The sequence below is a fragment of the Palaemon carinicauda genome, chromosome 30 (genome assembly GCF_036898095.1).
Source record: "Palaemon carinicauda isolate YSFRI2023 chromosome 30, ASM3689809v2, whole genome shotgun sequence".
Classification (NCBI taxonomy): Eukaryota; Metazoa; Arthropoda; class Malacostraca; order Decapoda; family Palaemonidae; genus Palaemon; species Palaemon carinicauda.
The window spans coordinates 6,043,178-6,058,429 of NC_090754.1; positions in this window are offsets into that span (position 1 = coordinate 6,043,178).

A 15,252-nucleotide genomic window follows, 5' to 3' on the forward strand; every position below is an offset into this window, starting at 1 on the left:
CCCCATCATGTTTTTTTAAACTATCCGTTAATGATGCTCTGCTCCTAACGCCTCACCCAAGCGTCCAAATCCACCATAATTTTTCTTGCGACGATTATGACGTCATTTGTGATCTTTTTTCAAGAATGTGAAGTTTTTCATTCTTTTGTGGCAAAATTCCACGGTAATGTCGCACCTATTTTCAAGAATATTCTCGGCTATTTAGACATTTTCACTTTTGGGAGCGTTTAGAGCAACGTCTGTATATCTCTGTATGAGCGTTGCTTACAGTAAGGGCAGTTTCCTCTTTTGCATCCTTAGGGAGCAGAAAATCATAACCCTTTGAAATAACTATGCTAAATTAGCAGAGAGAGAGAGAGAGAGATTAATACTGTACATGGTTAAGCTACAAGTAATGGAAATCGCAAGAGACAGCCATATATTGACATAGAGATTAGTATTTATACAAAAACACATTATATACAATGAAAATTGAGAGAGATCGAGAGGGGAGGGAGGAAGAACTTTATCTTTACAACCATCTCATTTTCATCACGTGTGGTCCTTAGATATCATACTAAGGAAAGTGAAACATTTTCTAACTAAAATCTTATGGAACACTTGAGAGCATAAATAGTTTTACATAGTCGCCTGATATTATTGGCTAATGAGTTGATTACACTTCTAATTTCAATCTTAAAACAAATGAAATTAACTATATATGCAACATATAAGTAGTTTCTATTTTAATGATAACTCATATTGGATCAAATTATATATAAATCATCACAGACAGTCAGTTAGACCCTGACGAACTGTTGCTGATGATTTATGAGAAAATCTAACACCAACAGAGAAGGGGATTATGAGGGAGTAAAACTGCAGATTCCAACAAAATCAAGGCAATTGATTTGTATAATGATGTTGCAGTACCATGAATCATGAATTATATGCAAGCTTCATTTATGTGTAACTGCTTTTAATAGAAATGGTCTATGTTTAATAATTTCCCGTTTATTCTTGACTATGTTCAGTTGAGGGCAACTTCCTTCATCACAAGGACCTATGAATGGTGGTTTCGGTTTGGGGTTTTCATCCTGACCAATTTTTATATTATTGTAAAATTCTTTAAATAATAATATAATAAATTAAGAACGAAAAAGTAGTTGTAATTATATCTTATAAAGACAGAATCATTTAAAGGTTTGAAGGTCACTCGTGAATGACAATGGTAACCGGAGTGGCAATGCCAGAGAGACTGGCCATATATATCTTAATATTATTATTATTATTATTATTATTATTATTATTATTATTATTATTATTATTATTATTATTATTATTACTACTAGCCAAGCTTCAAACTTACTTTGAAAAGCAAGATGCTATAAGCCCAAGTGCTCCAACAGGGAAAAATGGCCCAAGGAAGAAAGGAAATAAGGATTAAATAAACCATATAGAAATAATAAATAATTAAAATAATCTTTTTTAAAAACAATAACATTAGAACTAATATTTCAAATATAAACTATAAAACGATTTGTGTCAGCCTGTTCAACATTTGCTGCAAGTTTGAATTCTGAAATAAAATTTCTAGAATACTGTGTGTATTGAACTTCATGATAGAGAAGGCCTGACTATTAGAATTAACTGCATGCCTAGTATTACAAACAAGATGGAACTGTCCAGGAAGATCTGAATGTAAAGGATGGTACAAATTAAAAAAAAATTTATGCAACATGCATAATGAACGAATTGAACGACAGTGCCAGAGATTTATATCTAGATCAGGAATAAGATATTTAATTGACCGTAAGTTCCAGTCTAATAAATTAAGAAGAGAATCAGCAGCTGAAGACCAGACAGGAGAACAATACTCGAAACAAGGTTAAATGAAAGAATTAAAGCACTTGATAATAGATTGATCCAAGAAAATCTTAAAAGACTTTCTTATTAAGCCATTTTTTTGTGCAATCGAAGACAACACAGACCCATTGTGTTTCTCAAAAGTAAATTTGTTGTCGAGAATCACGCTTAAAATTTTAAGAGTATACATAGTTAAAGAAACATTATCGATGCTGAGATCCAGATGTTGAGGAGCCAATGTCCTTGACCTACTTTCAATAATACTTTGAGTTTTGCTAGGATTCAACTTCACACCCCATAACTGGCACCATCCACTAATTTTAGCTAGATCTCTATTAAGGGACTCAGCAACGCCAGATCTACATTCAGGAAATGGAACTGATCCAAACAGAGAAGCATCATCTATATAAGCAACAAGCTTTTTTTATAGGCAAAACCACATATCATGTGTATATAGTATGAAAAGTAATGGGCCAAAAACACTACCCTGAGGAACACCAGATATTACATTCCTAGAGTCATAATGGTGCCCATCAATAACTACTCTTTGCAATTTATTACTTAAAAAATCAATAATGATGCTAAGAAACGACCCATCCTCTCCAAACTGTTTGAGTTTGAAAACAAGGACCGCGTGATTAACAAGGTCAAAGGCAGCACTAAAATCAAGTCCAATCATACAAACTTCCTGACCACAATCAAGGGATTTTTGGGCTCAGGCCATGTCGTCCTGATGGAAGGTTCCTTCAAGTAGCTTCCTAGGGTATATTTGACTACAGTGATATTCCCAGAGAATTTAAATTAAGGTCTCCTGAATTCTAACTCCTGGCGTGAATATCCTTAAAGATTCCTTTTAGGATATCGTATAATATCAGGGGACGCATTCTTGACAAGCCACATAGCAATCTGCACTCCGCTTAGCGTTTACACTTCGAGGGGGGAAAGTGGTAAAATAAAAGAGGAGCCGTTAGTATGGGTCCCTTCCTCTGTTACTGCTTGAGTACACAGATGGCGTCATAATTGCAGCCATCTTTATTCCTTTTTCTGTAGCGATTTTGCTCGGTGGTTTTCCCAGTGCTCTCTCGTGATTTTGGATTTATCTCCAGCCTCTTCTGCCTCTGGAGAGTTGAGTATTTAATTCTTATGCTGTATAAATATAGCTCTCGCTGTAAAGTAAAACATTGAATCGAATTAAACATACTTTTTGGCAGAGCTATTGCCTGGACCGGAGGCGTCTTCAGCGCTGTCGTTCGTAACGCATGAGTTATTTAGTTAGCCAGAACGACTTTCCCGGTATAATAGCTTAAATAATTATTTAGCTATTTAGTCTTCATTGCTAGGAATTAATTATATCATGCCGATAGTATTCATTTAGTTCGGCGAATTAGGTAGCCGATGTTGTTTACGCTAGGCTTCCCAGCCTAGGCGTTTTAGTTTACTCTCTTGCATGATATAATGAGTGTTCCTGGTCTTAATAAAATTTAAATGAAGATATTAGGCAATTTATACATCTAAGATATATTGATTGCATATAAAATTTTCCTCTTCCTAGATAGTATAAGAGAGAGCTTCGATGAGTTAGGTAGTCGATCTCACTAACACTAGGCTAGTAGTCTAAGGGCTTTAATATACTTTCATACAATCTCCCCGGTTACCCTCATGTATAGGGTAATCCCTCCTTCCCTCTGAGTGTAGCCTAAGCCTACAATTCTAGTTGGTCTTGCCTCGAGTTGTCATTCAGGCAAGACTAGGCTAAGGTTTTTTCTGCCCCTTCCCCTAGCTACAGATGGTAAGCTTTGGGTTTAGGTCAGAACCTCAGAGTATATGTTGTGTGCCGGCAGCTGGTCGACAGGGTGAATGTATTCCCCTGTTGGCCTTTGGTTATTGGCATAGGAGGCTTAGCCATTTAGACTGCACTTGAAGGGGTCATGTGATCCCCCTTCTTCCTGCGGTTTAGTCGACTAGTCCTGTGCTTGCAGACCCCAGGCTGAAAAATAGAGATTTTCTGCGGCCTAGGATGGCGCCGGCACTGGAACTCTGTTTCTCTATGATTAAGGGTGGCGGCTAGATAATTGCCAGCCCCCTTACTGTATTGGCAGACCCTAGGCTGGGGAATGAATTCTCCGTCCACCGATACTGAAACAGAGCTTCCTCAAGGTGTGGTAGGACCGACATACTGCCGGCTCCTCTCACACCTTATACATGACCCTTTTCCCTCCCTATTCTATCCTTTAGTGATGGCTTAGCCATCACATCTCTTTGGCTGTCGTCCTACAATCTCACCGCTTGCCGGCAGGTTGTGGGGCCAGCTTGGGCTTCTGCTTGTATGGCCTAGTCGTTCAGCTTCCCTATTGGACATAGTGCTTCGGGATAGCTGTGTCGGCAGGACCAGCTGCTGGCAGAAGATCCATTGACTTTGGAGTGTTCTTCAGTCCTCCCTTGGGCTGCCATTCACATCCTATGACCGGCAAGGACCGGCAACGGAGGTGGATGGGTGGAAGCTTGATTATCTTATATTCTCCCCTTCCATTAGAACCCTCATTCTGGAGGAAGGAAGTGACAGTTGTCTTACATCACCCTTCACTCCTTGCTTTCTGTCTCTCTCTTGGCTAGTGCCGCCAGGTACTAACCTAACTGGCGGCTGCCGGCCACTAACATAGCCGGCAAGACGCTGGCTAGACTTGTGGACCGACAGCCAATGATTCCCTGACATAACTGACTTAGCCGGCAAGAGCCGGCCGAGTTCGGTCTAACGGCAACTACCCTGTCACATAGAATACTCTCTGGGCTAGTGTGCACACAGCCGGTGACCCGCTGGCATCTGGTAAGCCCCCGGCAATCCGGTGGGCCGCCGACTACTAAATTTTCAATATTGTGTCAGTTGGACTGTGCCTTAGGTACTAGCTTTGCCAGCTACATACACGCGAAAGCTACAGTATATGTATATACAGTAGCCAGTATATCTGCAGTATAGATCATACTGCGGACAGAAAACTATGGTATAAGAGTATACAGTAGTTAAATTTTCCAACATACTCTGTGTGTCCAGGCATAGTCTTTTATTGAAACCTTATAGATAGGCAAAGGATTTCCCTTTCTACATACTGATAGATGATCAGTTATTAATGACCCTCACTATTAATCCTTTTGGAAGTTAGTGGTAGCTATACTCTTCTATCCTTATAGGCTAGATTTTTCCACCAGGCCTCCTAAGGAGGATAACCCTAGGATTAATATTGAGGGAAGTCACACCAATTGGCTGGGCGGGAAACAAATAGATGTGTCTTTCCTAATTCATTTCTAGCTTATCTATCCTTAGCTATAGGCAATAAAATAAAATGGAAAATATTATTAATAATATTTAATAGTTTATCTAGTGAGATGAACTACAGTGTACTCAATTTATTTTCCTCTCTTTAGAGGAGAACCATGTGAAGTGCGGCAGCGTCTTCTGCAACGTACGTAGCAGGGACTTCTGCGGCCTCCTGTAGTGTAGGACGCACTCCCATTGTTCCATCACCAAGGGACCTCTCAAATATTGGGACTCCTAGGTATGTACAGTGTGCAAAGACTTGGTTTATGAGGCTTTTGAAAACCCCAAGACAACGGAGTCAAGGGATGCAGCTCGGAACAAACTGCACAGATGGGTTCGTGGCTTCAAGAAAAATGCCACGGGGCCTTACCTCCCCAACGAGCGTATGAAGGTCTATCTTTTCCCCAAAGCATCTGCAGATGCTGTCATTCCTCAGCCTCACCCTGAGATCCCTTGCATCCAGATAGCCATGGACACGGATGTCTCGGATGCAATGAAGGACATCCATCTAGATGATGAAAGGATGTCAGAGGTGTCAGAGGACACCGAAAATTACCTACCTGAAGGTCAAGAAAAGGAGTCTACGATGGCCCCAGAGACGGAAGAGGATGAAGTCAAAACAGTGTCTGTTTCATTGGTTCCTGCCCCAGAACCAGCGCCCTCTACGTCCTCTGCTCCTCCACCTGATAAGTCGGATGATACCCTGTCTGCCATCAGAGCCATGATGGAGACCTTTCAGAAGAAGAGTGAAGAAAGGGAAGCTGCGCTAAGGAAGGAGATTCACCAGCTTGCAGTGGCCCGTGGTTCTCATAGAAGACTTAATCTAAAGGATCTTCCCTCGTGCTCCGAGGTAAACCCATGGAGGCATGCTGAGTACATGCCGATAACGAACGGCAAGATCTACATCTCAGAAAAGCTGGGAACTGTCCTTATTGAGGCCATTGAGTTCTGGCCCAGCTTTAAGTCCTATCCTGACTGCTTCGTTCGTCTTAGGATGGAACCCGTCTCCAAGGAGGAGATAGAGCCCAAGGAGGTCATAGTGCTTGACCATACAAAGGCTCAAGCTTTGCTAGCTAGCAGTCTGAAGGACAGGGGCTTCAACAACTCTAAGGTGCCAGTTCTGAGTAAGAAACACCCTTTCTTTCTTGCTCCAGCAACAATGGCCTTCCCCTTTGCAGAAAAAGGGTTCAAGGCCGTGATCAAGGCAGTGGAAGCTTAGAAACCTTGCCCTACACTGGAGGAGTGTAGGCCCCTTTACCTAGCCCTGCCGACAGTTCATAAAGACTGGAAGGATATTCTGCTTACCTTCTCAGTCGGGAAGCTGGAAGCCAATATCGCTGGACGCCAGTTTAGCGAAAACCTCCCCAAGTTGTCATAGTTCCTCCTGCGTAGGGAGCAGGACACGAAAGAAAGGCTTGCTGACTCTCTGTCCCTCCAGGTGACCCTGGAGGCAATGGCCAGTGAACATAGGTCCCCAGATATGTTCATGGTCATAGCCAAAACACACTTGGCAACCCTGACTAAAGACTTTTGTAGCTTTGTTAGGGCTAGAAGGCCTTGTAGGGAGTTTGTGTCTGCCTCGGCTGCGGTCAGACACGACCCAGGAAATTGATATCTTCCAACATCTGGGGGAAAGATCTCTTCCCGAATGAAGAGGTCAAAGAAATAGTTGACAAAGCCGTTACGGAGAATAGGAATCTTCTCCAGAAGTGGGGCATGTCGGCCAAGAGGAAGTCTTCCCTGGATGAGGGTCCCCAACCGAAACGGAAGACAAAGAGGCCAAGGTTGCCTTCTCGCCCTGCTAGACAACAACAACTTCCCATGACCCCGGTGCCTCAGATGGTGGCACAGCCTCAACCCGCCTACCAGATGGTACCCCAGCAGGTGGTAACTCAGTCACCAGCCTTCACTCCCGCCTATGAGAGGCAGACCACTACCTTTCGCCCTAAAGGTAGGCGGTCAAACAGAGGTTCCTCTAGACGTCCTTCGAGAGGAAGAAGGGGTAGGGGAAGATGCGGTCAAGGAGGCAAGCCCTCCGGAAACCAGAAGCAATGAGATGCTTCTGGTAGGAGGAAGACTCCGACTATTTCGTGATCGTTGGACCTTCGATCCCTGGGCCCACAGCCTAATCAAGAACGGACTGGGTTGGAGCTGGAGGACAGCTCCACCATCATTCCCTCAATTCTTCCAACACTCCACACCCATTCTGGAAGAATACACCCGAGAGCTCTTGAGCAAAAGGGTGATAAGGAGGGCAAAGTTCATCAAATTCCAAGGAAGGCTGTTTTGTGTTCCCAAGAAGGACTCAGACAATCTCAGAGCCATTTTGGACTTGTCGCCACTCAACAAGTTCATAGAAAACGACAAGTTCAAGATGCTGACCCTTCAACACATATGGGACCTGCTGCCCAAAAGAGCATACACAGTCTCCATAGACATGGCAGATGCCTATTGGCACATTCCGATCAATCGCCAACTCTCCTCCCACCTAGGATTCAGGCTACAAAAAAGAAAGTACGCTTTCAGAGCCATGCCCTTCAGACTAAACATAGCCCCAAGGATCTTCACGAAGCTTGCAGAAACAATTGTTCAACAACTATGCCTACAAGGTGTCCAGGTGATATCCTACCTGGACGATTGGCTGGTGTGGACAGCATCCGAAACGAAATGCATGCAAGCATCCAAGAAAGTGATTCAGTTCCTGGAACATCTGGGATTCAAAATCAACACCAAAAAGTCTCAAATGTCTCCAGCTCAGAAGTTTCAATGGCTAGGTATACATTGGAACTTACAGTCACATCGCCTCTCCATTCCATTAAAGAAGAGGAGAGAGATAGAAGGATCTGTCAAGAGACTACTAAAATCCAACAGGATTTCAAGATGCCAACAGGAGAGAGTGCTGGGCTCCCTCCAGTTTGCATCAGTGACAGACCCAGTGCTAAGAGCACAGCTAAAAGATGCAATAGGAGTCTGGAGAAGATACGCATCAAACGCTCGAAGATATCTAAGAAGACCAATACCGATCCGACTTCAATCACTTGTCAAGCCATGGCTTAGGCCAAAAATTTGAAGAGGTCAACACCTCTGCAACCGCCTCCACCCTCAGTCATCATCCACACGGACGCATCATTGGAAGGATGTGGAGGTCACTCTCATCATCGGAAAGTTCAAGGAACTTGGTCCTCTCTATTCAAGACCTTCCACATCAACATTTTGGAGGCCATGTCAGCCTTCCTTACACTGAAAAACTTATCCCCCCGCCTTTCGGTCCACATAAGACTGATTCTGGATAGCGAGGTGGTAATGAGATGTCTGAATTGTCAAGGCTCGAGATCACCTCAACTCAACCAAGTAATGTCGGCCATCTTCCGCTTGGCGAAAAAGAAGAGATGGCACTTATCAGCAGTTCACCTTCAAGGGTTCCGCAATGTGACAGCAGACGCTTTATCCAGGCTAACCCCAATACAGTCAGAATGGTCCCTAGACGCAAGATCATTCTCCTTCATCTTACATCAAGTCCCAGAACTGCAGATTGACCTCTTCGCGACGAGCGACAGCAAGAAACTTCCTCGATACGTGGCCCCATACGAGGACCCTCTAGCGGAAGCAGTGGACGCCATGTCCCTCGACTGGAACAATTGGAACAGGACTTACCTGTTCCCTCCATACAACCTGCTAATGAAGATCCTCAACAAGCTGAGATCTTTTCAAGGAACAGCAGCCCTAGTGGCTCCCAAGTAGCCCTGGAGCAACTGGTTCCCTCTAGTATTGGAATTGCAGCCGAGGCTGATTCCCCTGCCGGATCCAGTTTTGTCTCAACAAGTACAGAAGTCGACTGTCTTCGCTTCATTACAGAAAACCCAAGACCTTCATCTCATGATTTTCTCTCCCTAGCAGTAAAAAAGATGTTTAGGATCTCGAAAGAGAGCATAGACTTCTTAGAGGAATATAAGTCTAAATCTACCAGAAGGCAATATGAGTCATCTTGGAAGAAAAGGGTAGCCTACGTCAAGGCAAAGAAGCCAAAGGAAATCTCAACAGATTTCTGATTATCTTTCTTTATTCACCTTCATGAACAAGGTTTAGCAGCCAACACGATAACTACGTGTAAATCTGCCTTGACTGGACCCTTGCTTTATGCTTTCCAAGTAGACTTTTCTAATGAAATTTTTAACAAAATCCCTAAGGCCTGTGCTAGGCTTAGGCCGGCAGCACCTCCAAGGGCCATTTCATGGTCTTTGGATAAGGTACTACATTTGGCTTCAATATTGAATAACGAGAATTTCTCTCTGAAAAATTTGACTCAAAAAGTAATTTTTTTGTTTGCTCTAGCCTCAGGGGATAGAGTTAGTGAGATATTGGCCCTTTCTAGGGAGGAGGGCCATATCCATTTTACTGAAACGGGAGAACTGAATCTCTTTTCTGACCCAATGTTTCTTGCCAAGAACGAGCTACCCACCAAGAGGTGGGGTCCCTGGAGAATCTGCCCTCTGAAGGAAGATGTCTCGCTGCGTCCAGTAGTGTCTAAAGGTCTATCTTCGTAGAACTTCAGAATACAGGGGAGGACAGCTCTTTAAAGGAGAAACATCAGGCTAAAACTTATCCCTGAAACAACTAAGGGCAAAGATCACCTACTTTATTCGCAGAGCGGATCCTGACAGTACACCCGCAGGTCATGATCCTAGGAAAGTTTCTTCATCCTTAAACTTTTTCCAGTTTATGGATTTCGAGAGCTTTCGCTCGTTTACTGGATGGAAGTCATTCAGAGTGTTTTACAAACACTACGCAAATCAAGTGCAAGAATTAAAGAAATACGTGGTGGCGGCAGGTAGTGTACTAAAACCTGTCGCTTAGTGCTGCGAGGAACATTGAATTATTTGGGACTATAATTCTAGAGGGTGTACATCTTGGCACATTATGGTGCAACATGGTAAGTGAGATGTCATCAAAGTGACATTATGGACTGTTCCAGTGTATAAAGGTGAAGAAACATGAAGAAACAGACTTAACACTAGTGCCGTGTGTTTTTACACAAGTGTAAATAAACAGACTTCTCAGAAAGACATTAGAAAATTATTGAAAATTTTCAATTGAGTGGCATAAAATTTTGTTTTCAGGTAAAACAAGTATTTCTGATTTGATTTTGTTTGATCTATGTTTGTAAATTCTATTTCACTAGCATTTTTTACATTAGTATGAAATGTATGCTGAATTCTGGTTTATTGTTTGACAATAAATGTCTAATGGTTTTGTGCGACTTATTTCGCCCTAAACATATATAAACTTATATATGAATAAATTTATGTCTGAGCATTACTTTTATTCCTTACTATCCTGCATAATTACATTGAACAAATATAGTAAATTTGTTCCTAAACGTAAGCAAACCTTTTCTGGCCAGGCTTACCTTGTTCTGATACAGATGGAAACTTGTCTGCTGTGGTATGCAGCTAAGCTGATATACCTTGGATGCTACGGTGGCTTACATGTACCCCTGTTGGGTTTATAAATACAAACTTTGCCTGTATACCCTTTTGGTTACTAGGTTGGTCATATGAAATATACAAACTTCGAGACTTTTTTCCCAAGTCTAGCATGACTCTTCCCTGTAGGGGGCAGGAAGCACTAACATAGTTCATGATTAGATGTAATGACATATAACGTTAATGTTATAGGTCTCTAAGGTCTAAATGTCCAAAGAAATATTATCTTGAGGTTTAAGGTACAACTGGGAAAGCCACGGATACATTAATGCTCTGGTAAACTTCCATCAGGATGACATGACCTGAGCCAAAAAAAAGGATTTTGAGCGACACGAAAAATCTATTTTTGGGTGAGATAGCCATGTCGTCCTGATGGACCTGCCCTCCTTTCTATGAAAGGCCTTGGCAGGATCCCTCCCAATAATACTGGATCCATAAGTACCGGCTCAACGCTACAAGGAATAAAAATGGCAGCGATTATGGCGCCATCTGTGTACTCAAACAGTAACGGAGGAAGGGAACCTTATTAACGGCTCCTCTTTTATTTTGCCACTTTTCCCCCTCTAAGCGTAAACGCTATGCGGGAAGCAGATTTCTATGTGGCGTGTCAAGAATACCTCCCCTGATATTATGCGATATCCTAAAAGGAAACTTTAAGGATATTCGCGCCAGGAGTTAGAATTCTGGAGACCTTAAGTTAAATTCTCTGGGAATATCACTGTAGTGAAATATACCCTAGGAAGCTACTTAAAGGAACTTTCCATCAGGACGACATGGATATCTCACCCAAAAATAGATTTTTCGCTTCGCTAAAAATCCGTTTTGTATACAGCTTTGGATCAGCGCCCAAGCCCACTTTCCACCCAAGCTAGGACCATGAGACCAGGCAATGGATGCTGATGCCTAAGCAGGTAAACCTGTAGACTCCCCTGAACCCCGACTCCCCCCCCCACCTACCACCCCCCCCCCCCCCCTCCCTTTAGCTGAAAATGACTCTGAGGTGGCAGACACTACTAGAAACTATCGATCTTGAGCTTGTCTTGAACCCCACTCCAGCAGAGCTTCAGGCGGTTACGTTTCCAATGGGCTACCTTAACCCTAGGTAATATATAAAATAATGCAACAAGCAATTATCTTCATTGAAATATGAAATACTTTGAACTTATTCATCCTGGTCTGAGGAAACATGCACAAGGTTAAAAGTTGCTCGATAGCTTTAAAAAAGAATATGTATATGTATATAAGAAAATCTTTATCCCAAGATATTTCTAAAATTACAAACTTCCAGAATTAAACTTAGTAAATTACGTGACAATTGTTAACGTTAAATTAAAAGGTGAATATTAGAACGCCATAATCAGGAAATGTTACAGCATCATAAAGGCCGTATTACAGAAAATTGACATTCATTGACAGTTTCCAGAGAGGTTAATATCAGAGAATTTTGTTCAAAATTTGGTTCCTACTTTAAAAACATTTGATTTTGGGAGTAGGTTGGGATCTTATTTTCAATCATATCCTTTTTCCAGCGGTAAAATTTCAAATGACTATTAATTTACTCTATAATGTTGTAATTTCATAGCACGAACAGCAATTTCCCGAGAAACCCCCTCTCTCTCTCTATTCGCAGACATATTGAAACATTACGATCCAATAAACTGGAGAAAATCTGCGGAAAACATCAGCAAAATAATAGAAGAAATTCCAAAGAAGATCCAAGTGATAAAGAGACTTATAAAGAAAGTTTACATCAATCAACACATTCCATCAAAGAACAATAAGAAGTCTAATATGGTGAATATGCTGATTGGTGCATTGGGAAAAAGAATGCCAAAATGGTGTAATACATGTAAGATATGGTATTCCATTAATAATCCTCAACAATTGATTAGAAAGTGTGATGCCTGCTATGTTCCAACACACCCTACATAAGCTGAAATACAGCAAAAAATAAAAAAAATAAAGACAAAGGTATTCTGCTCAACATGCTTAGTCTGGATAGAAAATATAATTAAGTCGAGACTAAATCTGCAAATAGTTGAAGATAAAGAAGAGGAAGAAGAAGAAGCAGAAGAAGAAGAAGAAAAAGAAGAAGGAAAAAAAAAGAAGAGAAAAATGAACAGGATATGTGTAAGGATGCAGAGGAAATCATTGATATAACTTATGATGCCATCCAACAACATACTTATGAGGAAATAAATTATCAGATGGAAACAAATCATAGACCCAAGAGACTCTACCCGGACCTACATACTTTTAGGGAAGAGCAAGAACAAGAAAAAAAAGAAAAGAAAGATATAGTGTGCAATTTGCTGAAAAGAGGGAATTGCAAATTTGGCGAAAGATGCTACTACAAGCATCCAAAGATATGTCATAATTATGAAATATATGGTAAATGTGCGTATTTAGACGGATATGGAGACGAATGCAGAGATCTCCATCCAAAAATATGCAAAAACCTAAAAGAAGGAAAAGGATGCAGTTTCAACATAAAATGTCGATATATACATCCTGCAACCATGAATGAAAGTAAGAAAACTCAGCAAACTGAAAAGAAAAATGAAAGCAAAAATTAAAAAAAAAAGAAAAAAAAAGCAGGCCGTGTATATACCGCGCTATGAACCAAAAGCCACAAGATATGAGGCCTTCCAACCCAAATATGCACATTTAGAGCCCAACTACAAAGAATGCATCTATAATGCCAGGGGTTAGTGCAGATATGGAGATAATTGCAGGTATACACACAAAAATAAATATGAAGGCGAAAGAGCAAATATAATAGAAAAGTTGGATTTTTTAATGGCAGAATTCCAGGAAATGAAGAAAAAAACATCATATCAGAACAGGAAGAAATCATGGGAGAATTTATACTATTACCAATATTAAATAATGGGGATGAAACACAAACCATAACAGTGATGAATAAACAGGGTTTAGTCACGAGTAACTCTAAAAGGAAAATAGAATTCTTAGAAGAACTAAGCCACATTGAAAAAAATAGATATATTAAATATAAGTGAAACATGGTATTCCCAAGAGACTGGCAGTGATGACCAGATAAAGGGTTTCCAAACTTATAGATCTGACAGAAAAAATAGGAATCAAGGGGGAACCGCAATATATGGAAGAGACATAAATCAAGGAAAAGTCTATGAAAAATACAGCAACACAGAATTTGAATTGATTGCAGTAGAATTTGAATTTGAAAAACTAGTGAATATTGTAGTTTACAGACCCCCAAATACTAAGGGGTTTGACATAATAATAAAGACTGGAATATACTCCTATCCGGAGATTTTAACTTTCCTTTCGTGGATTGGAAAGAACGGATAGAAGAAAGTGGTTGTATGTATACATATAAAAAAGAGAGTAATAGTAGTGCAGAAGATAAGAAGCAATTTGAAAAGCTTGAAGATATGCTATTAGAACATAATATGCAACAAATAAACCACATTCCAACAAGAAAGGAAAATGTCCTAGATCTAGTATTTGTGAATGAGGTGAATTATGTCAAAGAAATAATAGTGTATAACACGGGAATTTCAGACCACAATGTCATAGAATTGATAGTCCATTCCAAATCAAGTGATCGCAGAATTAATAAAAGCACAAAACTTTGGGAAGGATATGGAAAATATAATTTTTACAGTAAGAATATAAAATGGTCAGAAATAAACGAAGAACTGAATAAAGAATGGAAAAATGTATTGGTAAGTGATAATATACAGGTAAAAACGGACATATTGTACAAAATACTGGAGAAAATTGTTGAAAAATATGTACAGAAAAAAACAATAAACAAAAGACGTGCATACCAAGAGACAGAAGGATATTATTTCAGAAAATTAGAAAGTGGAAGAAAAATCTTGGAAAAGAAAAAAATGTGTGGAAAATGATGGAAATAAAATGTAAGATAGAAAATGCAGAACAAAAGATTATACAGTCGAAAGAAAATGAAAAAAGGGACTTAGAAGAAAGGACACTTCAAAATATAAAAAGAAACCCCAAAGTACTTTACTTCTATGCAAAAAAAATGAATAAAGGGAGATTAGAAATAGGCCCTCTAAGAATTGAAGGACGGCTAACGAATGAAAAAAAGGAAATATGCAACATATTAGCAGAAAAATATAAGAGTGAGTTCACGCCAAGAATTGCGAATGAGAATAATGAAACAGAAATGAGAGAAGAAAATGTTGAATATCTAACGGATATAGATATTAATGAAGCAGATATTGTCAAGGCTATAAACGAAATTAAAAGTGGATCGGCAGCCGGACCAGGTGGAGTTCCAGCGATTTTGTTAAAAAAACTGCAAACACTATCGCGAAGCCACTTGCAATACGGCTAAGACAAAGTGTAGATATGAGCGAGATATATGTTAAACATAAATTAGCTTATATAACCCCTATCTTCAAAAGTGGATCAAGACTTGACGCAAGCAATTATAGACCTGTTAGTCTAACATCACATATTATGAAAGTGTATGAGAGGGTAATAAAAAAGAAAATAATGAACCATTTGGTTAAAAATAATTTGTTTAATATAGGTCAACACGGTTTTGTGCCTGGAAAAAGTACACAGACCCAACTGATAGCACACTATGAAAACATA